This window comes from Schistocerca americana, chromosome 3 (genome assembly GCF_021461395.2).
Source record: "Schistocerca americana isolate TAMUIC-IGC-003095 chromosome 3, iqSchAmer2.1, whole genome shotgun sequence".
Lineage (NCBI taxonomy): Eukaryota > Metazoa > Arthropoda > Insecta > Orthoptera > Acrididae > Schistocerca > Schistocerca americana.
The window spans coordinates 496,568,726-496,595,516 of NC_060121.1; positions in this window are offsets into that span (position 1 = coordinate 496,568,726).

Consider the following 26,791-nt stretch of genomic DNA (forward strand, 5'->3'; position numbering starts at 1 on the left):
ACATCGGGGAGAGGCTACAACCCTGTCTTACTCCCTTCCCAATCACTGCTTCCCTTTCATGTCCCTCGACTCTTATAACTGCCATCTGGTTTCTGTACAAATTGTAAATAGCCTTTCGCTCCCTGTATTTTACCCCTGCCACCTTTAGAATTTGAAAGAGAGTATTCCAGTCAACATTGTCAAAAGCTTTCTCTAAGTCTACAAATGCTAGAAACGTAGGTTTGCCTTTCCTCTATCTTTCTTCTAAGATAAGTCGTAAGGTCAGTATTGACTCACGTGTTCCAGTGTTTCTACGGAATCCAAACTGATCTTCCCCGAGGTTGGCTTCTACTAGTTTTTCCATTCGTCTGTAAAGAATTCGTGTTAGTATTTTGCAGCTGTGACTCATTAAACTGATAGTTCGGTAATTTTCACATCTGTCAACACCTGCTTTCTTTGGGATTGGAATTATTACATTCTTCTTGAAGTCTGAGGGTATTTCGCCTGTCTCATACATTTTGCTCACGAGATGGTAGAGTTTTGTCAGGACTGGCTCTCCCAAGGCCGTCAGTAGTTCCAATGGAATGTTGTCTACTTCGGGGGCCTTGTTTCGACTCAGGTCTTTCAGTGCTCTGTCAGACTCTTCACGCAGTATCATATCTCCCATTTCATCTTCATCTACATCCTCTTCCATTTCCATAATGTTGTCCTCAAGTACATCGTCCTTGTATAGACCCTCTATATACTCCTTCCACCTTTCTGCTTTCCCTTCTTTGCTTAGAACTGGGTTTCCATCTGAGCTCTTGATATTCATACAAGTGGTTCTCTTCTCTCCAAAGGTTTCTTTAATTTTCCTGTAGGCAGTATCTATCTTACCCCTAGTGAGATAGGCCTCTACATCCTTACGTTTGTCCTCTAGGCATCCCTGCTTAGCCGTTTTGCACTTCCTGTCGATCTCATTTTTGAGACGTTTGTATTCCTTTTTGCCTGCTTCATTTACTGCATTTTTATATTTTCTCCTTTAATCAATTAAATTCAATATTTCTTCTGTTACCCAAGGATTTCTACTAGCCCTCGTCTTTTTATCTACTTGATCCTCTGCTTCCTTTGCTACTTCATCCCTCAAAGCTACCCATTCTTCTTCTACTGTATTTCTTTCCCCCACTCCTGTCAATTGTTCCCTTATGCTCTCCCTGAAACTCTGTACAACCTCTGGTTCTTTCAGTTTATCCAGGTCCCATCTCCTTAAATTCCCACCTTTTTGCAGTTTCTTCAGTTTTAATCTACAGGTCATAACCAATAGATTGTGGTCAGAGTCCACATCTGCCCCTGGAAATGTCTTACAATTTAAAACCTGGTTCCTAAATCTCTGTCTTACCATTATATAATCTATCTGATACCTTTTAGTATCTCCAGGGTTCTTCCATGTATACAACCTTCTTTCATGATTCTTAAACCAAGTGTTAGCTTTGATTATGTTGTGCTCTGTGCAAAATTCTACCAGGCGGCTTCCTCTTTCATTTCTTAGCCCCAGTCCATATTCACCTACTATGTTTCCTTCTCTCCCCTTTCCTAGACTCGAATTCCAGTCACCCATGACTATTAAATTTTCGTCTCCCTTCACAATCTGAATAATTTCTTTTATCTCATCATACATTTCTTCAATTTCTTCGTCATCTGCAGAGCTAGTTGGCATATAAACTTGTACTACTGTAGTAGGTGTGGGCTTCGTATCTATCTTGGCCACAATAATGCGTTCACTATGCTGTTTGTAGTAGTTTACCCGCATTCCTATTTTCTTATTCATTATTAAACCTACTCCTGCATTACCCGTATTTGATTTTCTGTTTATAACCCTGTAGTCACCTGACCAGAAGTCTTGTTCCTCCTGCCACCGAACTTCATTAATTCCCACTATATCTAACTTCAACCTATCCATTTCCCTTTTTAAATTTTCTAACCTATATGCCCGATTAAGGGATCTGACATTCCACGCTCCGATCCGTAGAACGCCAGTTTTCTTTCTCCTGATAACGACATCCTCTTGAGTAGTCCCCGCCCGGAGATCCGAATGGGGGACTATTTTACCTCCGGAATATTTTACCCAAGAGGACGCCATCATCATTTAATCATACAGTAAAGCTGCATGCCCTCGGGAAAAATTATGGCTGTAGTTTCCCCTTGCTTTCAGCCGTTCGCAGTACCAGCACAGCAAGGCCGTTTTGGTTATTGTTACAAGGCCAGATGAGTCAATCATCCAGACTGTTGCCCTTGCAACTACTGAAAAGGCTGCTGCCCCTCTTCAGGAACCACACGTTTGTCTGGCCTCTCAACAGATACCCCTCCATTGTGGTTGCACCTACGGCACGGCTATCTGTATCGCTGAGGCACGCAAGCCTTCCCACCAACGGCAAGGTCCATGGTTCATGGATATCTGATGTGTTGCGAAACAACTCAAATCACTTAAGAAAAGCAAGTCTTCCGGTCCAGATGGTATACCAATCACGTTCCTTTCAGAGTATGCAGATACAATAGCGCCTTTCGTAGCAATCATATACAACTGCTCATCTGACGAAAGGGCTGTTCCTAAAGACGTGAAAGTAGCACAGGCCACACCAATATTCAAGAAAGGAAATAGGAGTAACCCATTGAATTACATACCCATATCACTGACCACAATTTGCAGTAGGAGTTTGGAGCATATACTGTACTCGAACATTATGTATCACCTTGAAGTAAATGACTTATTGATACATAACCAACACGGATTCAGAAAATGTCCTTCTTGTGCAAAACAGCTAGCTCTTTATTCCCATGAAGTAATGAGTGCTGTCGACAAGGGATCTCAAATCGATTCCATATTCCTAGATTGACACCGTTCCTCACAAGCGACTATTAATCAAATTGCGAGCATATGGAGTATCGTCTCATTTGTGTGACTGGATTCATGATTTCCTCTTAGAGATGTCACAGTTCGTAGTGACAGATGGTAAATCATCGAGTAGAACACAAGTTATATCTGGCGTTCCGCAAGGTATTGTCATAGGCCCTCTGTTGTTCCTGATTTACATAAACGATCTAGGTGACAATCTGAGCAGCCCCCTTAGATTGTTTGCAGATGACGCTGTTATTTACCGTCTAGTAAAATCATCAGACGATCAATTCCAATTACAAAATAATCTAGAGAGAGTTTCTGTATGGTGCGAAAAGTGGCCATTGGCACTAAACAAAGAAAAGTGCATGGGTACTAAAAGAAATCCTATAAATTTTGGGTATATGATAAATCGTACTAATCTAAGGGGTATCAGTTCGACTAAATACCTGGGAATTACAATTACGAGGAACGTAAATTGGAAAGACCACATAGATAATATTATGGGGAAGGCGAAAGAAAGACTGCACTTTGTTGTCAGAACACTTAGAAAATGCGACAAACCCTCTAAAGAGACAGCCTACATTACACTCGTCCGTCAACTGCTGGAATATTGCTGCGCGGTGTGGTACCCTTACCAGGTAGGATTGACGGAGGACATCGAAAAAGTGCAAAGAAGGGCTGCTCATTTCGTGTCATTGCGCAATAGGGGCGAGAGTGTCACTGATATGATACGCGAGTTGAGGTGGCAGTCACTGAAACAAAGGCGGTTTTCTTTGCTGCGAGATCTATTTAGCGAATTTCAATCACCAACTTTCTCTTCCGAATGCGAAAATATTTTGTTGAACCCACCAACGTAGGAAGAAATGATCATCATAATAAAATAAGAGAAATCAGAGCTCGAACGGAAAGATTTAGGTTTTCCTTTTTCCAACGCACTATTCGAGAGTGGAATGGTAGAGAAGTAGAATGAAAATGCTTCGATGAAACCTCTGCCAGGCACTTAAGTGTGAATTGCAGAGTAACCACGTGGATGTAGATATATATGTAATGAAACTTGCTATCCTTTTCCAAAATTAACTTTATGTGTCACTTGCGTTTTTATTAACAATTCATGTATGTAAATGAGAGTATAAATAACAGCACTGAGAGAAGCTGCAAGAAAAGACGAAGAGACCATCACTGCAGTTTTCTTATTAACAAACGACCCCCTTAGTTACCAAGGCTGTGGATCAGTCTGTAAAAATGTTAATAAATAAGAAATTCCTACTTTCACGTAACTAACTGCAGTGGTGTCTGTCCGTGCAGTATCGTCATAAAAGTGCTGATCAGCCTTTTGTTGTTGCTGTAGGTCGATTACTGCAGCAGGCGTTTTAGCACGCTGCTGCTCTGCACTTGTGAGAATCGCGGGACGCACGCCGTTGCCGCACCTGTCTCTCGTCCTTTTCCGACAGCAGTTGCAAGTAACAGCGCCAACTCGCCGGTCGGGAGGTGATTGCGTGGCCACGGCGGCTGCCGAAAATTTCCGCCTGTGACGTGCGGCGGTTTCCGCGGCCCGGCTCGGCCGGCTCGTCGGCAGATGATGCGGGGGCAGCGGCGGCGTCAGCGGCCAGCCTTGGGCGGCCGTGAGAGACTGGGCGCGCGGCGCACGGCGTGCCATTAGCCATCAATTACAGTGGCGCAGCCGCGCGGCGTGTTGCACGCCACCTGTCTCAGTGTGAGTGTGTGGGTGTGATAATGCGCCGCACGAAGACGGCCGCCTGTTTCCGCATTTGCGCTGCTCTCTGGTTAAATATAGAGGCGGAGGCGGAGGCGGTGGCGCCGACGGGCCGTCCGCACCGAGCTAACAGTCCAGCCGCTCTCTCGCCACCCGACCCACCGTCGCTGCAACCCGGTCAGACACTGCCTTTAAAAATTTACTGGCGAATCCGCCAATGCTAAATATGTATGGGAATTCGACATACGTCCTGATATCCTTCTCCTCCATCTCTCTATCCCGCTCTTCCTCCCCCCTCACTTTTTTCAATTCCTCCTCCTCCCTGTTTCTGTACACGACCTACCTCCGCTCCGTGTACATCCCTTATCTGACACTCTATCTATGCATCTCCTCCTCCATCATCTCTACGTCCATATACTCCTTTCTCTTCTTTATATCTATTTCCTCACCCCTTCTCTGTCCATCTCGTCCTCCCCCCCCCCTCTCTCTCATCTTATCTGGGATGTTGTAAGGGGTTCATTACCGGTTCATTAATATTCGCTAGCGCACTTGAGCAGATGTAATTTCGATGGATTGCTCACGCGCTCCCTGCAATATGGAATATCTATGCTACAATAGAATCGCAGGTCAGAGCAGTGTTGGCAGTAAGTCGAGTTTAGTAGCTCGCAGAGAGCAGTCGTGTTTTGTAGCTCGCACTTGAGTTGTGGAGTTCGCACAGGGCAGTGCAGCGGTTGACTTGTGTTGGGCTGTTCGTGCAGAACGATGGAGGTGCCTGAGCGATGTGGTATCAGGTAAAAAAAAAATATTATTGTTCTTTGTTGTCGCTCGCATATGTTAATTGCCACAACTGATTTAACCACAAATGTAATGTTAAAGTCTCATGTAATTCCTTGTGGAAATGTTTCAGTAATAACTTTTGTTCTGAAGAAAACTTTTGCCAGTGATTTATCTGAGGTTAAAGGTTTTACGAATTTTCCCCGTGCATACTCATGTTGATTAAGCAAAAGAAACACAGTTGTTTTCCTACAAACGAAAATCTAGTGGCCAGCATTGCACTGGGCTGTGCCAAAAATTTCTTTTAGAAACAAATATATGGATAGCGTTATCCGGCGACATCATGTTAAATAAGAGGTAAGAATTTTTCACTTTATTCAGGATGATTTCACAGGGCCATGACGCAGTGCTGCTGACGTCAAAACTTATTAATCTCGATGTGCAGTCAGTCTTTAATGGAAGGTTACGTTAAAACTTGAAATTTTATTATTGGAAAGAAATTTCTCTATTGGGATCTTAGACGGGATTTTTCTGTTGGGAGATTACACTAAAGGTGAATATTATAATTATTTTTTCTGTTCGGAGGTTATAATGTAAGTCAAAATGAATGGGTAGCCCAGTTGGATCACTACTACACAGGGTATGAGAGAGACCTTTCCAGCTACTGTGTCTGCGAGAGTAGTAGCTTTAATATAGTATTTAGCACGGTTTCAATCTACGAACAGCTAGGATTTTAAGTTTAGCCATAAACAAGACTTTCCTGTTTTCTGTTAAGAATCTCTGCGAAAACAAATTAGCATATTTTCACTGCACAGCTTAGCATTTTTTTCTCTTATTATATAATACGTCGGTATCTCCAGTGATATAGGCTGGGTGTTGTCTCGCTCAGTCAGTTAACTGCTCGAGAAGTGATTCATCCAACCGAATCTTTCCTTGAATTTGTTTAATTATAAAACCACAATTTCTATATGATGGTGAATTCATTTAAATGAAATTAATCGGAATTCACAATGTAAGAGGTCCGAGCAGATGTAATTTCGATTTATTGCTCATCTGCTGCCTGCGATATGCAAGGTCTCTGACCAGAGAGCAGTGTTGACGGCAGTAGGAACTGTGTAGCTGTAGCAGTAAGTTGTTGCTAGTCTGGAGTCTGCTCTGGTCTGGTATGGTGTATCGTGTTGACTGGCCCGGTCGCGGTGCAGCGATATCGGAGCCTGAGTATTATTGTATAAAGTAAGAAAGCAGCCTCGCGCATATGTAGTAATGTTATCTCAAGTCGCATGTAAATGTTTTAAAACTCTCGTAATAATAATTTTCCTTATAAAAAGTAACTTTTAACGACCATTCATTTCAATTTAAAGGATTTACTAATTTCTCCCATCCATGATCATCCCGATTATTGCAATAGAAAAATCAGTTGCTTCCTTTCATAAATGAGAGATTGGACAGAGCTGTGCCGGAAAAATTTATTGTAAGAGCAGATATATCCGGCGACTTTATTGAGGTAAGAATTTTTCCTTTTTTTATTCAGAATGATCTTTCAGGGCCATGACGCAGCACTGCTGTCTTCCAAAATTTACCAGGTTAAATTCACAGTGAATTATTGAAAAGTCATAAGTGAGCGACAATTTAATTGAGAGGTTAGTTACGTTGTTTTATTACTAGGTTACTGAATTTATTTTTTTATTGGGACGTTACACTGAATGTGAACGACATAATTATAATTTTTACTGTTGAGAGGTTTAGGAATTTTTCTGTTGTGGGGTTACGCTAAGTGTGAATGAATTTTGAGCTTAGATTAAATGAGAAAGAATTTTATGTGGGAGGTTAAATCAGAAAGAATTTTGTGTGGGAGGTCACACTGAGAAAGAATTTTGTTTTGAGGTTACATTAAATCAGAATCATTATCCATAATATTTATTTTATTTTGTGGGGAGGTTACCGTAAATTAGAATCATTAACCATATTATTTATTATTTTATTTTGTGGGGAGGTTGCAACAATTCCGGAGTTATAAAGTATCGCGCTTGAGAATTTGTTATGCGATTTGCCTCCAAACGCTACCTACGCTCTTTGTCAGTCTTTTGCTTCGACGATCATTTAGTGGGCTTGAGCTGCGCTTACGCCGACAGATATTTCGACGCCTCACTGGGGAAATTTTTTCCAAAGAAATAATCCACGAACTGATATCAGTTGAAAGTTTGAAACACACCAAATTACCCTGACATCAGTTCTTTGGAGCGCACGATAGATATGACCACACCGATAACACAATGAAATATCGCTCTCAACTGCATTCTCTTTCGGAAAATATCAATATTCGACGCGGATTTTTTTTTACTTTGTTATGGAAAAACGTGACACCAGATCCGTCAAACCGACCGTTACATTCTTTCATCGAGATTTTTATGGAAAAATACCATCCAAATTTCCGACTTTTCCTGTGGATTTTCCAAAAATTTCGTGCACAGAATCCTTATCCTGACATTTACGAACTCAACAAACAAACAAAAAATCGGTCGACTAGTTCTCGAGTGGCAATCTTTCATACATACGCAACTGATTTTTATTTATATAGATTTACTGACTGCTCTGCTGGTCTGCAGATCTTACGTGCCTACGTCATTCGTCTGACGAAACTAGCCCGCCCGGATTCTGGGAAGCGCGCCGATCCCGATCTAATCCACCCGGAGAATTACCGACGAGGCTCGGTGTGCCAGACAGCCTGAATGTGGTTTTTACGCGATTTCCCACTTCCAACGAAGTGAATACCGGTCTGTAACCCACGTCCCGCCTCATTTACGCTATACATAATAATTTAGAAAAGTTCTCACACTTTCACAGTGGCGCAACGCAAGAAACAGACAGCTTGAGTATATAAATTCCGCCACAGGGGAGGGGAAGAAGAAGAGATGGCGGCAGGAAGGACTTAGTCATATTGGGGAAGTTATTATGCCGACTCCGTAAAAGATACGGAACAAGGGCCATGAAAAAAGACTGTATTGACGACACTGCATTTCTCTGCGTAGCAACCGACCCTCCACACACACTAAAGTCCCCTCCACATACACTCATTCTCGTGAAGTAGGTGCTGGTACCTCTAAAACAGTGCCGTCAAAATCTCAGTTGTAACGAACGAACCAAGTGGTCTATGTCCGCATGTAAGCCCAATAGGGCCACAAGGAGCCAGGCGAACCAATTCATCTACGACACTTTTTGTTTTTATATACTTGCATGTACTTTATGACCCACTGTCTAGTTACTATGAGCGACCCTACTTTCAATTAATTACACGACTAACAATCATAATTACAATAATCAAATGATGTAGAATTATCACATTCATTCAAAATTTGTTTTTGCAATGATGTTTGACATGGGTGTAATAAGTGAGCGAATAAAAGTTCTGTTGGTACCAGGAAGTACGAATGTATCCTGAGCACTTCGAAAAATCAGTCATTACAAGCATATACTAGAAACTAAACAGGTTATCAGCAGAACAGAAAGCAATTTAGTAGTACGAAATTGTGGCCGCTCGGTTAGATGCGCCATGTCACGAATTGCGCGGCCGCTCCCGCCGAAGGTTCGAGTCCTACCTCAGGCATGGCTGTGTGTGTTGTCTTTAGCGTAAGTTCGTTTAAGTAGTGTGAAAGTCTAGTGACCGATGTCCTCAGAAGTTTGGTCCCTTAGGAATTCACACACATCTGAACATTTTCTTGAGTAGTACTACACAATAAAGCCTGTGGTACGACGCAAGATCTTTTAGAACAACCGTAAATGTACCTTCATAAAGCCACGAAGCCTGAATCTATGTAAAATTTGCTTACAGATTTCGTTAGCCATAGCTATTTTAGTAATTTTAAAGACTTACTTCAAATATATTTTTTTACGTACACCAATTTATGTCAAGCTCTGATATCTGACACTGCATTACAAACTTCGTCTTTTGTCATTTCATATTACACTGTATCTGTGCAGTGTTTTAAAATGCACAAGCAAGTGTTTGCCTTGAGTGTCACGATGTGCAGTTACAGATTTGATAAATAAACGTCTGACGTTATTAAAACAAAAATCTTCTTACTGCATTTTCGGCAATTATTCACAGTTTGTTTTTCATCACATTTTCCATTATTTGATTTGTAAATTTAGAAACTTAACATCTAGCTTCCTGATAACAGTCACATACATTTCACATTACCTCCCTCACGCACAGAAAGAAACAATCGACGAGAATGATTTGCGTCTCATGATAAAATGAAATGAAATGATCGTGTGGCATTGTTGGCCGGGACGCCCCATCCAGCGAGTGCAAGTCCTTATTCCAGTTGACGCCTCATTGGAGGTTAAAATGATGATGTGGACAACACAACACGCAGTCCACGAGCGGAGAAAGTCTCCATCCCAGCCGGAAATGGAACCCAGACCCGCTGCATGGGAGGCAAGCACGTTAACTTTTTTTTTTTCATTTTGTTCGGTATTGTTCGTTGCGTTTGGTCTGGGCGGACGTCACAAGACATCCGTTCAAGTTGATTGTTGATTCCTGTGCTCAGTTTTCTTATTACAGAGGGCGAGCAGCCCTCTCACCGAACACGCTGAGCTACCGTGCCGGCAGACAGCTAAACACGCGGACTGCATCTCATGTTGACCCACAGCATCCGAAATACAAAGGGATATCCATTAAAACACGACAAAAAATTGTGACTGTAAACGTTGTTATTCATACTTCCTGTGTACTGAATACAATGCCCACAACTGCAAAATGTGGATAAAACTAATTCTGTTGGTGCTTTGAGCTGTCTATTACTGCTGCATAAATTATGCAGAAAAACTGAAGACATCTAAGTAAAAGATGGTGAGAAAGAACAGAGAAATATGAAAGTAGGAAGCATCCAGGGATTGTGGCTTTTGAGTATTTGTCAAGTGTACACTCCACGACTATTAATGTTTCCTTCGTGGGGAACTACAGTTATGTACAACTTTTTGAAAGAACTCCTCAATGATAAATCCGCTACAGTTGTAAAAATTAATTATTTGTAAAAAGGAAAGCACAAATCTCTTTCACGCCCTGTGTCCCATCTTAAAGTGCATGTGCAAAATTGCTAATCAATAATAATACCTATCCACATGGTTAATATAAGAAAAGCTGAAAAGAACCATCAGATATTCTCAGAAATAACCCTGCACTTAGATTAAAAATGTGACTCCATAAAGGATGCATAACTGAGGTTAAAATGTGTTAAAATTGTGGATCCCAGGTACATGGAACCAAACAGGTTATTCTTTGCAATCCTACTCCTGACAGAAAGCGTCTCGCAGTGGAGGAACTACATAAAAGGACAAAGCACCCCGATTCAAAAAGCCGGACTACAGTTAAATGGAATCAAATGTGAAGTATTCACGGCCCGACATCCTTAATCCACATTACAACGATCCACGAGCGAGCCACACTAGCATCCGCAAAAAGGCGGGTAGCAGGTTTTCCGAACACTGAAACGTCCAAAGGAAAAGAGGTTATATACAATGTGCTCCTGCAGGTATAGGGTAAAGTGTAGCACCGCGCTGAAACAAGTTTGTGGTAACATGAAGAGAAGAGTTTGTTGTATACCCTATTACGGTGTAATCTCCGTAATCTATCAGTATCTATGTATTTTACTTAAGAATAAATTGCTTGTTTAGTATAAGTTAAAGGAAAGAACCCTTGCTGAAATTCAAAATTCGAGGAGACACATTATAAGAGGTGAAACAGTTCTACTATCTTGGGAGCGAGATGGTGCAAATGAGGGAGATATCGCAAGCAGTTTGGCGGGTGCGAAGGAAGTTTTCTTCGACAAACAAGCTCTCTTGATATCGCACATTAATATAGACAGAGAAATATGCCTGAACTACGTCAGAAACCAGCATCATATGCAACTGAAATGTGGACTTTGGCAGAACCTCAGAATCTGAATACCAAACTGATGATTCCTTGATGCCCAAGAATGTGTCCTATCAACCGATCACTCCTTTCAGTGAAGTTATACCATGAATTTCTTTTCTCCACGATTCCGTCCAGTACCTTATCATTAGTTACGAGATCTACCCATCTAATCTGGAGCATTCTTCTATAACATGACACTTCAAAAGCTTCTGTTCTCTTCTTGTATAAACTGTTTCATTTCCATAAATTGCTACACTTCATACTAATACTTTCAGATAAGTCCTCCTAACACTTAAATCAATATCCGATCAACAGCTGTTTTTCAGACCAAACATCAAAACTCATCTACACTTGTAGAATCTCGCTTCCTAATCTAATACCCTCGCCATCGCCTGATTTGATTAGATTACATTCTATTTGCTTTGCTTTGATTTCCTTGATGTTCATCCTGTATCCCCCTTTCAAGAAAGTGCCCGTTCTGTTTCCTAGTCCTTTGCTGTTTCTGAAAGAATTACAATGCCACTGCAAACCTCAACGTTTTTATTTTTTCTGCTTGAAGTGTAATTCCTTCTCCAAATATTTCTTTATCTTCCTTTACTGCTTTCTTATAATAGAGACTGAATAATATCGGGGACAGTCTATAATCCTTGTCTCACTCCATTTTGGACCACTGCTTCTCTTTCATGCCCTTCGACTCTTATAACTGCTGTCTTGTTAGCGTATAAGTTGTATACAAGGTTTCGCTCCCTGTATTTCACCCCTGATACTCTCAGAATTTCAAAGAGCGTGTTACAATTAACATTGCCAAAAGCTACTATAAGTCTACAGATTCTATAAACGTGAGAAAGTTTGTCTTCAACCTATCGTCTTAGATAAGCCATAGACTGAGTATGGCCTCGCGTATTCCAATATTTCTCCGGACCCCAAACGGATCTTCCCTGAGGGCGGCTTCTATTATTTTTTGCATTCTTCTGTAAATTGTTCGTGTCAGTACTTTGCAACTGACTCGCTAAACGGATAGTTCGGTAGTATCCACATTTGTTAGTTAGCGCTTGCTTTATTTGTAACTGAAATTATTGCAGTCTTCTTAAAGTCTGAGAATTTCACCCCTGTTTCATATATCTTGTACGCCAGGTGGAAGAGTTTCGTCATGACTGGCTGCTAGAAGGATATCAGTAGTTGTGAGGGAATACCGTCTAATCTGGGCACCTTGTTTCGGTTTAGGTCATTTAGTGCTCTGTCACATTCTTCTTGCAGTATCACGTCTCTCACCTCATCAACGTCTACTTCCCCTTCACTTTATGTAATACTGGCTTCAAGTTAAATTCCTTTGTATAGCCCCTCTATATATTCCTTCCACCTTTCAGCTTTCTCTTCTTCGGTTAGCACTGGTTTTCTAACTGAGTTCTTCATATTTCTTCAACTGCTTCTCTTTTGTCCAGAGGTCTATTTACTTTTCCTGTAGGTAGTATCTTTATCTTATATTGTAGGTATACAGGGTGAGTCACTAACTATTGCCACCAAGAATAACTCCGAAAGTATGACAGGAGCTGAAATGTTTGTGAGACAAAAGTTGCATGGGACAACGGGGGCCATAATATGACGTTGGTTTTTTGTTGCTAGGTGGGGACGCTTCAGAGATATGAAGGTCAACTTTGTTTTCTTAAATGGGATGCTATAGTTTGGTACGTATTTTATGACAGCGGCTATCGAGACGAATCCAATGATGTTGTAACAGAAATGTCCTTGAAGGTCAAAAAGGGAGCATGAACGTCCATTTACAGAAGGTGTTCGAAGTGATGATCATTGGCATCAATGCTGTGCTGCTATCTTCTTATCATGAGTTGAATGGTATTCCTTATCACTTCGACACTTATCAAAGCACATGCTCTGACATTTCTTTCTCGTATATCGTGCGAATAGTAAATATTCGCCGAATACGGCGTATCCATCTAATGTGTCATTAACATGTAAACACCATTCGACGGTTTCGCAATACAACACTAATAGGAACGGTAAGATTAGTACCATCGAATCAAGCGAATGTGAATGATGTATTCCTTCGAAGAACAAGTCGATATGCTTCTTATTTACGGAGAATGACAAAGGAATTCAGTGAGAGCTAGAGACTTATACGCTGAAATATATCCTCAACGGACCAACCTATACGTCGTACATGTAAATATGTGTATGATAAATTGAGAATAACCTGATCTTTAACACGTCGGAAATATATGCGTCAAAGGAAAGTTGCTAACGAAGAAACAGAAATTGTTACTCTTGCCACTGTGATTCGAGATCCTTGTGTTAGTTCGCGACAAATCGCAAAGGAATCTGGCATGAGCCAGAGTATTGTTGTTCGTGTTCTGCATGGCAATAAATATCACCCTTACCATATCAGTCTCCACCAAGAGTTAACTGGTACGGATTGTATGCGTCGCGTTGAATTCTACAGATGGGCTCAACTTCAGATTCAGAGGGATGACACATTTATTTATTTGATTTGATTTACTGACGAGGCTACATTCACGAACCACGGAAATGTTCATTTGCATTAAATGCATTATTGGGCAAATGAAAATCCATGTTGGCTGCGGCAAGTTGCACATCAAAAACCGTGGTCATTCACCGATGTATGGTGTGGGATTCTGGAGAACAGAATTATAGGCCACTATTTCATCGAAGGAAATCTTAATCATAGGATGTACACCACATTCCTGAAAGAAACATTAGGTCTGTTATTGGAAGAAATACCTTTAGGAACAAGGAACAGAATGTGGTATCAACACGATGGGTGTTCGGCACATTTTTCGCTGATGGCTAGAAATGAATTGCAGAGACAATTCCCAAATCGTTGGATTGGCCGTGGAGGAGATGTGTCGTGGTCGGCTCGTTCGTCAGACTTGACGCCTCTAGATTTTTCTTGTGGTGATTCGTAAAAGGCATTGTTTATAAAGGTGTTCCAACTACACCCGAAGATATGCGAGAGAGAATTGTCAGAGAAAGTGCTTCGATAAGTGCGAAAGTGATAAGGAATACCACTCAATCCGTGATAAGAAGGTTGCAGCACTGCATTGATACCAATGGTCATGACTTAGAACACCTTCTGTAAATGGACGTTCATGTCACCTTTGTGACCTTCGTTGACCTTCAAAGACCTTACTGTTACACATCATTGGATTCGTCTCGATAGCCGCTGTCAGAAAATAAGTACCAAACTATAGCATCCCATTTGAAAAAAAAAAAAAAGTTGACCTTCCAGAATGAGATTTTCACTCTGCAGCGGAGTGTGCGCTGATATGAAACTTCCTGGCAGATTAAAACTGTGTGCCCGACCGAGACTCGAACTTGGGACCTTTGCCTTTCGCGGGCAAGTGCTCTACCATCTGAGCTACCGAAGCACGACTCACGCCCGGTACTCACAGCTTTACTTCTGCCAGTACCTCGTCTCCTACCTTCCAAACTTTACAGAAGCTCTCCCTGTAAGTACCGGGCGTGAGTTGTGCCTCGGTAGCTCAGATGATAGAGCACTTGCCCGCGAAAGGCAAAGGTCCCGAGTTCGAGTCTCGGTCGGGCACACAGTTTTAATCTGCCAGGAAGTTTCAAAGTTGACCTTCATATCTCTGAAGCGACTCCACCTAGCAGCAAAAAACAAACGTGATATTACGGCCCCCGTTGTCCTGTGCAACGTTTGTCCCACAAACTTTTCAGCTCCTATCATACTTTCGGACTTATGCTTGGTGGCAATAGTTAGTGACTCATCCTGTATACTGTGATTTCCGCTGACAGACCTGAAATCGATGCAGTGATAAGAGGAACATTTGATGACGAACTACAGTCTGAAATATTGAAATTTATTCCTAAAATTCAACTTAATTGTAATAGGTATAGATGTACTACCTGAGGCGACATATGAAAATTTGTGCTGCACCGGAAATCATACCCCGATTTCCCGCTTATGGGATAGCTGAAGAGGAAAGGCGACTGGTCACGATAAAGAGGACGTGCTCTCTGCATTCCTTGCTGACGCGGCTTTTGTCGTGGTTACACAGCCACCCAAATGCTGGTGCCTGTGCTGAGAGAGAGCGCTGCGGCCAATATGAAATACTTATTACAAGGGTTTTAGAAAACTGTTGGGTGAAAAATATTAATTTTTGCGCATCTTACAGCCAGATATCTCCACTCCATAAAAAACTGAATTTATTTTCATTATCCGCCATACTTACTGCACTGCATCGAATTAAGTAAAACATCTACATCTACATACATACTCCGCAATTCACCATACGGTGCGTGGCGGACGGTACCTCGTACCACAACTAGCATCTTCTCTCCCTGTTCCACTCCCAAACAGAACAAGGGAAAAATGACTGCCTATATGCCTCTGTACGAGCCCTAATCTCTCTTATCTTATCTTTGTGGTTTTTCCGCGAAATATAAGTTGGCGGCAGTAAAATTGTACTGCAGTCAGCCTCAAATGCTGGTTCTTTAAATTTCCTCAGTAGTGATTCACGAAAATAACGCGTCCTTTCCTCCAGAGACTCCCACCCGAGTTCCTGAAGCATTTACGCAACACTCGCGTGATGATCAAACCTACCAGTAACAAATCTAGCAGCCCACCTCTGATTTGCTTCTATGTCCTCCCTCAATCCGACCTTATAGGGATCCCTTCCCTCAATCCGACCTTATAGGGATCCCAAACGCTCGAGCAGTGCTCAAGAATAGGTCGTATTAGTGTTTTATAAGCGGTCTCCTTTACAGATGACCCACATCTTCCCAAAATTTTACCAATGAACCAAAGACGACTATCCGCCTTCCCCACAACTGCCATTACATGCTTGTCCCACTTCATATCGCTCTGCAATGTTACGCCCAGATATTTAATCGACGTGACTGTGTCAAGTGCTACACTACTAATGGAGTATTCAAACATTACGGGACCCATTATGGGAATCTTTTTCCTATTCATCTGCATTAAATTAATTTATCTGTATTTAGAGTTAGCTGCCATCCTCCTACAGTCACTCAACGACGACACCTTCCCGTTCACCACAGCATCATCAGCAAACAGCCGCACATTGCTATCCATCCTATCCAAAAGATCATTTATGTAGATAGTAAACAACAGCGGACCTACCACACTTCCCTGGTTCACTCCAGACGATACCCTCACCTCCGATGAACACTCACCATCGACGACAACGTACTGGGTTCTATTACTTAAGAGGTCTTCGAGCCACTCACATATTTGGGAACCAATCCCATATGCTCGTACCTAAGTTAGGATTCTGCAGTGGGCACCGAGTCAAACGCTTTCCGGAAGTCAAGGAATATGGCATCCGTCTGATACCCTTCATCCATGGTTCGCAAGATATCATGTGAAATAAGGGTGAGTTGCGTTTCGCAGGAGCGATGCTTTCTAAAGCCGTGCTGATGCATAAACAGCAACTTCTCTGTCTCAAGGAAATTCATTATATTCGAAGTGAGAATATGTTCGAGAATCCTGCAACAAACCGATGTTAAGGATATTGGTCGAAGTTTTAAAGGGTTCGGAGAAGTTAAAACACATTGTGTAAAATTTGCGTATGGTTGATTTTAGCTGATGCATTGCAATGAATAAGATGTAGATAAAATTTTGAAGTCTCATTTAAAACTGGGAGCAGAACGATATCGGTTTTCGCTTGCGAGTTATTGGATTTTGAATCTGAATGTCAATTGCGAGCGATGCACCCACTCATGTCCTTGCGCATCGTGAATCATGAAGTCACAAAAATCGTCATATTTCATAAATGACCCAAGATAACGAAACTATATTTTTAATGATACACGCAATGAGGCATATATGTTGTATGATAAATATTTGAATCTTCGTTATTCACCGAGATATGAAAGTAATTTGTCCGCAGCAGTGAGAGGTCGACGCTCAGGAAGCATTCAGGTGTCCACAGTACTGTAGTAAAACTAAGGTGGCGCGCGTATAACCGCCCACAACAGCTGGAGAGTGGCATAACAGGACATGCATACACGCCCGCAGCAGCGAAAGGGTTAGCTCTTAACAGTCGCTGTTCTCCCTGCAGGCGAAGCCTGATTTCGCTAAACTTGAATCATTTTTTCAATTGTCATTGGCTCGTGCTGTTGTTTCCATCGTTCACTCTGTAAAATATTAGCCTCTCAGTTCCGCACAACACTCACACATCCGCGGAGCTCGCACCTATCAGCTGCGTGAGCGCGTGATGGCGGCCCAGAACCCGGCGTTCGGTGTTTCCTGGGGTCGGCCGGCAGAGGATCGTGACCCTTGCGCCCGCCCGGCCCGGCCCGGCCCGCTTGCATCACTTTCGAGAAGCCGCAACCGCGCGGCACCCCAGCCCGCGCCGGCCCGCCTCGCTCGTGGCTAACGAAGCGCGCAGCGGGCTCTGCTCCGGATGCGGCGTGCGCGCCTTCAGTCAGCGCCGCCGGCGGCCATCAGTTCCGCTCGAGTGAGTTATCTGTGGCTTCCTCCCCTCCCACACTCCGGATCTCGCGCATCGAGGCTGCCGTGGGGCCGCGCCGCGGGAGAAAAAGGCCGAACGGCTGCGGCTAACGCGAGGTCGGCCCCAGCCCCGCGCGGCCCGCCCGCTGGATTGATGGCGCGCATTAAAAGCGCATTACGGGCCGCCGCGCCGGCGAGCGAGACCGGACTCCGCAGACCAGATAGCTGGCTGGCTGTCCGTACCGGAGGCCTCGGGAGCCGGCCAAGGCGGATCGGTCTTTTGCTAGCACTTGTCTACAGTCTCCTACGCGATTTTACCACGCTACTTACAGGGTTATCCAGCTGCCCCTACCGATGTCGTTCTATGCAACCCGCACTATGTAACATGAACGGGATCAGGACAGGCTGTAATATGCCCGGGACTACGAATGGGGGTGGGGGACCCTATACTGTTACTGTTTCTGCTTTTCTTGACCGTGCGCCCTGTCTAAACCACCTACCTGGTAATCCCGCGGCCGTCGTGCTGTTCTGCTCCACACTGCTGCTGGCTTGCCTGAAATTATCTATCGAAATATGCAAGCGGGTTTAGGGGAGCCACTCAACGTTAAAACACAACACTGTCCTATGTCTGGTATGAACATCTATATTCTGAGATGGTATAGAAACCACAGGTTGCACTGTCTTCACTCTAAATCGTAAATGTTATCCCAATTAACAATCTTGATGATTAACAGTCCAAAATATCATTCGGACGAGCGTACGCGTAAACGACACGACGCGGGTGATTGTTGATGATGCGGAAGCCGAATAATCGAACGAAAGTTCTTACTCTCGTCACACATACAGGTATCTGGTAATCGTCCTCCTTGTCGCTAGTAATGATATAACACTGTTCGTATAGTTAATTCGGCTGTTTGTTGATAATGTGGATACGCGATGATCGAACGCACGTCCTCACGCTCGCTACAAGACACTGGCACTTGACTGCACTCGTTTATGGTAACTAATTTCTACTGATTCACATCAGTTCATTCTGAGAGGCCGAACATAGCGCGGATGATCGATGCTGTGCTACACGCAACGAGAGGATACGTAAATACGTTATCGACGGCACTGCTCATTTTTTCATTACTTCTTGACGCACTTCCCTCTGAATCACTTCCTTATTTCATCACTTTACTGTAACAGCACTTGTAGCAACACTTCAACCTGAATGCTAGCAATACTTCTTACGTGCAGAGCTTCACACTACACAACATAACAGTACCGTGCCCCGCGCTCGACTCTCTACAGACGCGGCTGCCCGCAAAGATACTCCACAACTAAGCCAGCGATGTGACAATACGCTTACAAGGCGACAGCCACATAATCAGTTAAGTTCCATTTCAGTGATTTAGGCGACTGTTAGCAAACGGAACTATACTGTACAAAACACAAGTGATGATTGGCCTTCAGTTACACCCATATTAGCAAGAGACATAGCCTCCAGTGGTGGTAATACAGCTGCTGACTCTGGCATTCAATTGATCGTATAGATAGTGAATGCTGTCCTGTGATGCATTGTCCCTCACCCTCACCTGTTCGACCGGTTCATGTAATTCTGTAAGAGTTGTTGGTTGACGAATTGTAAGAGTCACTTCTCGTCCCATCATATCCCACATGTGCTCGATTGGAGACAAGACTGGAGATGGTGTTGTCCAGGAGACTTTCTGCTCGTCTTGCAGGGCACGTTGAGTTTCATGGGCAGTGTGAGGGCGAGCGTTATCCTGTTGGAACAACACATCACCTGGAAACTTCCTGGTAGATTAAAACTGTGTGCCGGACCGAGACTCTAACTCGGGACCTTTGCCTTTCGCGGGCAAGTGCTCTACCAACTGAGCTACCCAAGCACGACTCACGACCCGTCCTCACAGCTTTACTTCTGCCAGTACCCCTAAATGACACATCACCTTCCTGTCGTGAAAGAGCGGGTATGACAGCATTCTGTACGTACCAAGCGCTGGTTAGCGTACCCTCCAGAAACACCAAAAACGTACGAAAGTTGTAGTTTATCACACTTCAGACTATAAGGCCTGGTATGGGACCAGTGTGTCCTGGACGGATGCACTCTACGAGACAGCGCTCACCAGGTCTACGTCGTAAGCGCAAACGATCATCACTTGCAGGCAGGTAGAATTTGTTTTCATCGCTGAAGACTGTGGCGCGCCATTCCATCTTTCAAGTGATCCTCTGACGACACCAGTCGAGCCGCGGGCGTCAATGGCATCAATGGTGTGGCGTGAGTGGAAGACAGGCTAGAGGTGTGCGGGCCCATAGCGCCGCTGCTAATAACCGGTTCGCAGCAGTTCGTGTTGACGCGTCTGGGCTCACAGACCCTCTTGTCTGTGCTGTGGTAGCTGTATGATTTGTTATTGCTGTCCTTACAATACGACGATGATGGCTTGCCACTGTGCTGCATGGACGTCCAGAACAGCGTCTATGGGTGTGAGAATGTTCACGTGACCACTGATACCGGCATCGTTGTACAACTGAGGCAGCACGTCCAGCTTCTGTCGCAAAACTCCTAAATGACCATCTCGTCAATCGGAAGGTGACAATTTGACTTATTTCAAATTCGCTAAGTTGGCTAAAGGAAGCAAGAGTGCATCTCTGTGGCATTGTTGCCCGCTTGCTTCACATGTCTGCGCCACACCGACCCTCCTGGTTGTGAGCGTTCGCTGCTGAACAGTAGACACAGATGCCGCTCTGGTACGTAGGTCACTAAGCTATCTACTGGTGGCCGTCGTTGAAACCATTGTCAGTACACCTATTATCCCCCAGGTGCCATATACCGTTATCTGATCAAAATCAAGGTGGTCTTTCCACGTGTAGTAATTTTTTTCCGGCAATGTACTTCTCCAGTCACTATCTCCGATCATAATAATCAGGAATAGTGCATCCTGCCTCTGTCCCCTAACATCACGGAATAAGGAATGTCAAGCAAGGACTGCTGAGTGCAGTGTTCTCTCCGGAATATTTCATTACGCGTACTATCTCTGGCACACCGCACACACGGTAATTCCCTAACGGTATAGTACGAGTACAAAGGGAAGACTATCTTTATAGGTCGTGCAATTATATGAGGAGCTGTGAACATTGTATAATGAATCTTGTTAAAATTAAATTATAATCCATCTTTCTCGAAACATTCTTCTAAGAGGATTTAATTTGTGTATTCTGAATCTGGAAATGGGAGATCATTTACGTACATCAGAACACAGAAACCAAAATAGGACCTTGTGGTGCATCACGTCCGACTGAATCAAATTATTTCCTAGCGTGATAAGAATGACATACTGCTTCCTGTCATTCGGATAAGGTGATGCCATGACGCTGCAGGGTGTAGTATTCCAAGATAAAACAATGTTTGCTTAACAATAACTTGATTTAGGCAGCAAAAAGTCCCAGCCAAGTCAAGAAATATCCTCAGCGGCAGTAATTTCTGATTTAGTGCTTCCAATACATCGTCTGTCAAGGTAAATATAGTCTGTTCAGCTGAAAGTCTTTCTTGAAATTCAATCTGTGATGATAGTGATAATAGTGGTGCCGACTTCGAGAGGTGCGCACACAACATTTCGAAAACAAAAAAACATATTTATAAATAAAAAAACAAGAATTTACAATCAAAACCCACTCAGGAGGGGAACCCCCTCCCCCCCCCCCCCTTACGGTTTATTACCTCAATGTCTGGAGTGTGTAATTATCCAACGTGTACAATTATTTAAAAAATGAGGTAACATAACTCATATGTGTGGCCAACATCTTAACAGATTCCTTTTCTTAAAAAAAGTCAGACAGAAATAACAAAACGAGAAGAAATGGCCTAGTATCCACGGTCTTTTAAAAACATCGGCATTTAACAAATGCTCCCATATTGCATAAATTTCGAGCCAGTAGTTACAGGAATCGAAGTCAGCCCAATAAGAACTGTGGTAGAACGCTAGTTTGAATGAGGTATCCAGTAAAACACACAATAATGAGAACAAGCGGTAAAGGTAACTGATAATCCTGGAAAATATAATAATTTCAAATACTGGTCTCAGACCCGCGAGGTTAGCCGAGAGCGCTAATGCGCTGCTTCCTGGACTCAGGTCGGCGCGACGGCCTTGGATCGAATCCGCCCGGCGGATTATCAACGTCGGCCGGTGCGCCGGCTAGCCTGGATGTTGTTTTTAGGCGTTTTCTTCATCCAACTAGTGAATACCGTGCTGGTCTCCACGTTCAGGTACACGCCTCGCGACATCTGAACATGTTCGCACTATTCCATGGATTACACTAGATGCAGACAGTTGGGGTACACTAATTCCGTCCCTGGGGGTATGGGGTGGCGGCAGTAAGGGCATCTGGCCACCCCTTAAAAATTAACCTTACCAAATCCGTTCTAACCATGCCGACCCTGCGAAACCGCGGGACAAGTCACCAGCAAAAGAAAAGAAAAACTGGTCTTACAGATAATACATAATGAAAGTCTGCTACTGAAGACATAAAATTAATTAAAGTTTATGGCCACTCAAAAGGTCACCCAAGAAAACGGGAAGTCTCTTAATCTCAATTAATAATGAGTAGAAAGCATTTGTACGTAACATGTTCACCTACCGCAACACAGGGCCGTGTGGCGTGATATAATTTCTAGCTAACCGAATATCCGATACGCAATGAACAAAACATATCGGACCACGGCTCGAAATCATAGACTGGCTGGAGGACCAATTGATGCATCCCACTTTGCACCAGTTGACACATGTAGCAAACTGTCCCATCCAGCACCGGTTGCCTCCCTGACGTTAGCTAGTTGACCGCTACACAGTAATTAACGTCACCCAGTATAGCAGCACCACCAAAGCGGCCAGGGAGTGCCCTCAAACAGATGCGGCCTAGTTCGACACTACCCTGGTAACGCGATCTGGCTGCGCCGGAACTGTTGGGTGGGTATTCAAATCGCCGTGTGAGCATGATGAAATTGAACCGTCACACGCTAAACACCCCCACCCCCCTCCCTGCGGCCCCAATTCCTTATATCCTAAGGTCCAAGAGGAGGGAAGAAGACTGTAACTTCCATATCATATATATATTAGTCATAGAGTTATGGCATGATGGCACCACACACCAAATATACCAGATTACCATAGAGCAATTCTTCCAGACAGAAGCTCGGTACAGGCTATGCGTAGCATAATACCTCTTCCTCTTTTTGAGCCCAACATCTCACTCATTACAGAGGGATGCTGACTCAGTTTTTCAGGATAGCAAATGGGAAGTCGTGGTACAGAAAATGGCCCAGAGCTCACCACAGTGTGTGTGTGTGTGTGTGTGTGTGTGTGTGTGTGTGTGTGTGTGTGGTGAGTGAAGTGTTATGAAACAATGTGTGTATTAGTGTGTGCAGTGACTGATAGTGAGATATGAGTGAACAGTGTGGCATTACGTTAATTAATAACTTATTTGTGAAACAAGTACTGTATACCAGGAGTAAATATAATGACTGTCTCTAACTAGAAGTCTGTAAATGTTCGTGTATACGAATTAGCTTACTTTTTATTGGTCTCAACTTGACATGTCCCATATCCTTGTAAAAAGAGATCTACGCTTGAATAAAGCTGCTACTACTACTATTACGACATAGAGGGGGGGGGGGCGAGTAAGGTCTAAAGGCGAACATAGAGACGGCCAGCGTTCATTTCTGAGTCTTGTGCGTGGCTGTACTGGTTGCGTACTCAAACAAGTTAGTGAGTTGTCCCAATGGATATGGGCTGTATGATGAAATGTGATAAGGGTCGTACGCAAATTCTGGTTAACTCACACGGGAAACAACGGATTAGGGTAATACGCGGTTGCAGTGGTGTGACTAACAACAGTTTCACAACAGAAATCGTGGGAAGCTGCAGAGGTGAAGTTCGGAGCATTATCAGTTGGTAACACTACATGGTACTAAAGTCCCAAATACCATATTAAATGCGCGTATTCAAAGTTTCCACTTAGCTCTCGATTCGACAACATCGTGCCAGATTTCTCGAAAACCCAACAGCAAACAGGCAGCGGCTACTCTTGTTTAAAAACAAAATTTCCAAACTACACAGGAAACTCGTATCGATATGCGTATTCAAATACAGAGATATGTAAACAGGTAGAATACGGCGCTGCGGTCAGCAACGCTTATATAAGATAACAAGTGTCTGGCTCAGCTGTGAGATCGGTTACTGCTGCTACAATGGTACTTTATCAAGAGTTAAGTGAGTTTGAACGTGGTGTTATAGTCGGCGCACGAGCGATGGCACACATCATCTCCGAGGTAGCGATGAAGTGGGGATTCTCCCGTACGATCATTTCACGAGTATACCATGAATATCAGGAATCCGGTAAAACATCGATTCTCCCGACATCGCTGTGGCCGGAAAGAGATCCTGCAAGAACGGGATCAACGATGACTGAAGAGTATGGTTCAACGTGGCAGAAGTGCAACCCTTCCGCAAATTGCTGCTGATTTCAGTGCTGGGCCATCATAAAGTGTCAGAGTAGGAGTCATTCAACGAAACATCATAGATATGGGCTTTCGGAGACGAAGACCCACTCGTGTACCCCTGACGACTGCACGACAAAAACTTAACGCCTCTCCTGGGCCCGACAACACCGACATTGGTCTGTTGATAAATGGAAACGGTTGGACGAGTCTCGTTTCAAATTGAATCCAGCGGCTGGCCGTGTACAGGTATGGAGACAACCTCATCAATCCATAGACACTGCACGTTAGCAGGGGACTGTTCAGACTGGTGGAGGCTCTGTAATTGTGAGGGGCGTGTACAGTTGGAGTGATATGGGACAGATGATACGTCTAGAGACGACTCTGACATGTGACACGTACGTAAGCATCCTGTCTGATCACTGTATCCATTCATGTCCATTGTGCATTCTGACGGAGTTGGGCAATTCCAGTACGACAATGCGAGACTCCACACGTCCAAAATTGCTACGGAGTGGCTCCAGGAACACTTTTCCGAGTGGGCCGGCCGGAGTGGCCCAGCAGTTCTAGGCGCTACAGTCTGGAACCGTGGGACCGCTACGGTCGCAGGTTCGAATCTTGCCTCGGGCATGGATGTGTGTGATGTCCTTAGGTTAGTTAGGTTTAAGTAGTTCTAAATTCTAGGGGACTGATGACCGCAGCAGTTAAGTCCCATAGTGCTCAGAGCCATTTGAACCATTTTTTTCTGCATTTAAACACTTCCGTTGGCCACCAGACTCCCCAGACATGAACATTACTGAGCATGGCTGTGATGCCTTGCAAAGTGCTGTTCAGAAGAGATCTCCGCCTCTCGTACTCTCACGGATTTGTGGACAGTCCTGCAGGATTCATGGTGTCAGTGCCCTCCAGCACGACTTCAGTCGAGTCCATACCACGTCGTGTTGCGGTATTTTTTCTGCGTGCCCGCGGGGGCCCTACCCGATATTAGGCAGGTGTATTAGTTTCTTTAGTTCTTCAGTGTATACTCAAACTGTTTCATACGACATCGTACAATGTGTTAACGCGTAATGATAAACAGTGGGGCGGGGAGAGTAACTATTCCTATGAAATGATATTCCAAAACAACGATTTTAGACTGAAGGTCGCGCGGAGTGGCCGCGCAGTTTAGGGCGCCATGTCATGAATTGCGCGGAGTCTCCCGAGGGAGGTTTAAATCCTCCCTCGGGCATGGGTGTTTGTCTGTTGTTCTTAGGGTAAGTTAGTCTACATTAGTTCAGTTAGTGTGTAAGTCTAGGAACTGATGGCCTCAGCAGTTAGTCGCTTAGGAATTCACACACACACACACACACACACACACACACACACACAATTAGAATGAAGTGTATATTCAAAAGTAAAACTTGGCGTGACCTTCACACATATCATACGTCTGAGCAATGCTATGCTTAATAAAGTGAACAATGATTTAAAGAGGGTACAATGTTAATAGAGAATTTCTATAAAAATGAAACAGCTTAACCAATCAATATGTTAATGGAATGATTATAAAGAATTCGCCTCGATTGCAAATAGAAACCGGAAGTTGACCTAGGATTCGGTGCGGATAACCACGACTTCTTCGGAACACACTAAAACTACAAACTACCTAAAGAGGAATGGTCCAACATTAATACAGAACGCCCAAAAGGGCAAAAGACTCGCATAAAATGCAAAATAAACGGTGAGTGTGCACCTTGTCAATAGCTGTACTTAGCTCAAACGCCAGAAGCGTGCTTCCTCACCCCAGCCAACGTTGGGTGGGCCGCGGACTCTCAGGTAAACTGAGGTGGCGGCGGCAGCTAGGCTGTGAGAATGTCAGAAGGGAACGCGCATGCTCAAATTGAGAAATCGTCTTCTTCCATGTGATTGGCATAAAATGTGTTATGAAAGTTATCTGGTGATCGGGTCAAAGGCTCAGGAAGTTAATGCGGATATGTGTATAATGGTTCAAATGGCTGTGAGCACTATGGGACTCAACTGCTGTGGTTATCAGTCCCCTAGAACTTAGAACTACTTAAACCCAACTAACCTAAGGACACCACACACATCCATGCCCGAGGCAGGATTCGAACCTGCGACCGTAGCAGTCGCACGGCTCCAGACTGCGCGCCAAGAACCGCGAGACCACCGCGGCCGGCTATGTGTATAATGTTCTAGCTCGAGGACGATTTTATGGAACTATGGAACGTGGATAGGCTGAAACTATACATGTGGGATAGCAAATTCCACGGATGGCCAAAACGCATGCACGCAGGATAGACAAAATACCATCAGCTAGAAGCAGGTTAAAAATATGGGGGATGAATAACCCATTTTTCAATTACATGGGGTCGGTGACAGTATTTGATGACTACGCCTGGATAAGCGTTTGTAGTTACTATATTAAATTCTAAGCGTTATTGAGCAGAAAAGGGTCAAATTAGTATGACAGGCTTAATGCAATTGCGTGAAAGGACGTACAACGTCGCCTTCATCGCCCTTAATATCTAATGACCGATAGAGGTAATTTTGAATAGTGCTATCGGATATGT